This window comes from Wasmannia auropunctata, unplaced genomic scaffold (genome assembly GCF_000956235.1).
Source record: "Wasmannia auropunctata unplaced genomic scaffold, wasmannia.A_1.0 LD336095.1, whole genome shotgun sequence".
Classification (NCBI taxonomy): Eukaryota; Metazoa; Arthropoda; class Insecta; order Hymenoptera; family Formicidae; genus Wasmannia; species Wasmannia auropunctata.
This window is the reverse complement of record NW_012026795.1, coordinates 3,680,596-3,683,895: the sequence shown is the minus strand read 5'-3', so window position 1 is coordinate 3,683,895 and position 3,300 is coordinate 3,680,596.

The window sequence follows — 3,300 nt, the reverse complement described above, 5'->3', positions numbered from 1 at the left end:
GCACGCATCAAACTCGAACTTTAGTGAATAAAGAAGTGAATTGTGTTTAGTTAAGAAACCGTAACGTCTACTTTTTTCAATTACCTTGATCACCGGTCCTTCTGAAAAGGTCGCACGAGCGAGCCACAAACAAAATTTGGTCCTTCGAGCCGGATCGGGGTCAAACCGAGACGGTAGATGAATTTTCAAACGGTTTAATACACAACGACTGGACGCTGCACTACCTTCGGCTCGACGCTCCTCTGGGCTAACAACTTCCGGTCCCATCATGTCCACTTTGGAGGAACTTTTGGCGATTCAAACTCAAACAATGTATTCCATATCGCGAGTTTTGCCAAATTTCAAAAAACTTGGGCAAGCCCGGATGACACGCGCTGTAACGAAGGAGCGCCTCGCCAATCTCAAGGATCTCTTCGCCAAATGCCAGGATCTGCACGCGAAAATCACCCTGCTGGCCAATGAGAAAGTGCAAACAGAGCACGTCTACTTCCAAAATCAACAATTCATCGCGTGTGAGGACACCTTCAACGACACAGCGGATTGCATGGCCGAAGTCTTGGCTGCCTTTGATACACCGGTAATCCAAACTGCTGCGACCATTGACGTAAGAGGTCTGTCCGAAACGATTCGATCGTCCACCCATCTACCGAAACTGAATCTGCCGAGCTTTGACGGGAGCATCGACAAGTGGGAAAACTTCCGCGACCGATTCACCTCTCTGATTCGCAATGATCAAACTCTGTCTAACGTCGACCGAATGCATTACTTATGCTCTTGTGTAAAAGGGGAAGCAAGCAACGCGCTTAATCATCTTGCGGTAACCGATGTGAATTTCGCCGTGGCATGGGAAATTTTAATCTCGCGTTATGACAATAAACGGCGGTTAATTAATTTCCACTTAAATTCACTATTAAATCTACCGACCGCTGCAGCTAAGACTTCCAAAGACTTTTGCGGGATCCGCGACCAAGCTACTGCCGCGCTCCAGGCCCTGAAAAACCTCGGTCGCCCGGTAGAACATTGGGACGTTATATTAGTCTTCCTCGTCACACAAAAACTCGATAAGTCTTCTCGTGAAACCTGGGAACTCAAACTCGGAGCGTCAGCCGCTTACCCAACATTCGCGGAGTTCAATCAATTCTTAACGTCGCGCATCCGAGCCCTCAAAGTAATGTTGCCCGTACAGAGCGCTTCGAAAACTATAGATTCAGTTAAGCCCGCGAAAACGGCGACGCTAGCAACTCATGCTGCGCCGACTGTGATCTTTGCCTGTCCAGCCTGCAAAGGCAATCACTTATTGTACCAATGTTCTACCTTTTTGAATCAAACACCCTCTCAACGCTCCGAATTGATACGCAAATGTAAGCGGTGCATTAATTGCTTTAGTATCAAGCACACCAAAGTCAAAGACTGTACGAGTTCGCGCGCCTGTAAGCAGTGTTAGCGAAAGCACCATACGTTACTGCATTTTGATGCACCCACCATTTCCAATACTAATGCGCCTTCCGCGACCGTCACACCTGTGATCGAGGCAACCGCAACAAACGTGGCGACTCACCTTCTGTCTAACACCGTCTCTCCGCACTCAAAAATTCTGCTAGCAACTGCCCGCGTGCAATTGCATTCGCCACAAGGACGCGTTCTTTAGGCTCGCGCGTTAATTGATCAGGGCTCTGCCGCCACGCTTGTTACGGAGTCGATCGCTCAATGCCTTCGACTCACCAAAATCAAGCAAGACGTACGCGTTACCGGCGTCGGCGAAACGCAATCTTACGTACGTCATGCCGTTAAAATCACCATAACTCCCGCAACTAGCGACGGACCTGCCTACTCAACAAACGCGCTCATCTTAAAAACCTTGACCAAATATACACCGAGTCGCATCAATTCGACATGTAAATGGAAACATATTTCCGGAATAACATTAGCCGATAGTGAGCCCATGAGCCTCGATCCTATTGACATCATAATCGGAGCGGATATCTACAGCATGCTCATCCTCGAGGGCGTGCGTAAGGGATCCGCCGACGAACCGATCGCCCAAAACACCACGCTGGGCTGGATCTTATCCGGTCCAGTCTCTCCTTACTCCTCAAACTCCAACGTATCCATTCCTGTTCATCACGGCGCCATTTCCGAAAATCTCGATTCGGCCCTCCGCCGCTTTTGGGAAATCGAAGAAATACCCCAAAAAATACATTGGAGTCCCGAAGAAGTGCAGTGTGAGGAGCATTTTCTTGCCACTCACACTCGCACGTCAGATGGACGTTATGTCGTCAGGCTGCCGTTCAAGAATCCTCCCGTCGCGTTAGGAAATTCGTACGCCGCCGCTCTCGCAAGCCTGCACCGCCTCGAACAGCGCTTCCGTCGCAATCCGAGTACAGCCTCCGACTACCGCGACTTCCTCGCCGAGTATAGCAACCTTGGCCACATGACTAAACTTCCGCCGCAAGAAACGGGTAGTAATTCGTCGCAACGATATTACATACCTCACCACGGTGTCGTACGCGCAGGGAGCGCTACAACGCGCCTACGTGTCGTTTTTAATGCATCATGTCGAACGTCGGACGGCACGTCCCTGAACGACCACTTATTAATCGGTCCCAAATTATAGATTGATATTGCCACGGTGCTGATGCAGTGGCGACAGCATCGTTACGTATATACCGCGGATATCGAGAAAATGTATCGCCAAATTTTAGTGGATCAACGTGATACAGATTTTTAGCGCATCCTCTGGCGCCCGGCGCCCGAGGAATCCATTAACGAATACCGCTTACTCACAGTGACGTATGGCACTGCCTCCGCCCCTTACCTCGCGCTCCGCGTGCTCCGACAGCTCGCGACCGATGAAGGCCCGCGCTTTCCCCTCGCGGTTCCCGTACTACACTCGCAAACTTATGTTGACGATTGCGCATTCGGCGCAGACGATAAAACTCTCGCCCAACAAACGCGTGATCAATTAATCGCGTTACTGAGTAAAAGCAGCTTCCGACTCCGAAAATGGGCGAGCAATTGTGAGGAGCTCTTGTCGGATATTGATCCTTCAGATCATGGTCTCGCGAGGGATAAAGTCCTGCAGGAGGACGATAATATGAAGGTATTGGGAATCACCTGGAATCCGTCTCAAGATGTATTCCAATTCAACGTGGCCCTGACAATGAATGAGGGCAACTCCAAACGCGCTATTCTATCCACGATCGCGGGACTTTTCGACCCCTTAGGCTGGGTAGCACCGGTCATAATTGCGGCAAAAATTTTCATGCAAGAATTATGGCTCCTTAAATGTCAATGGAATGA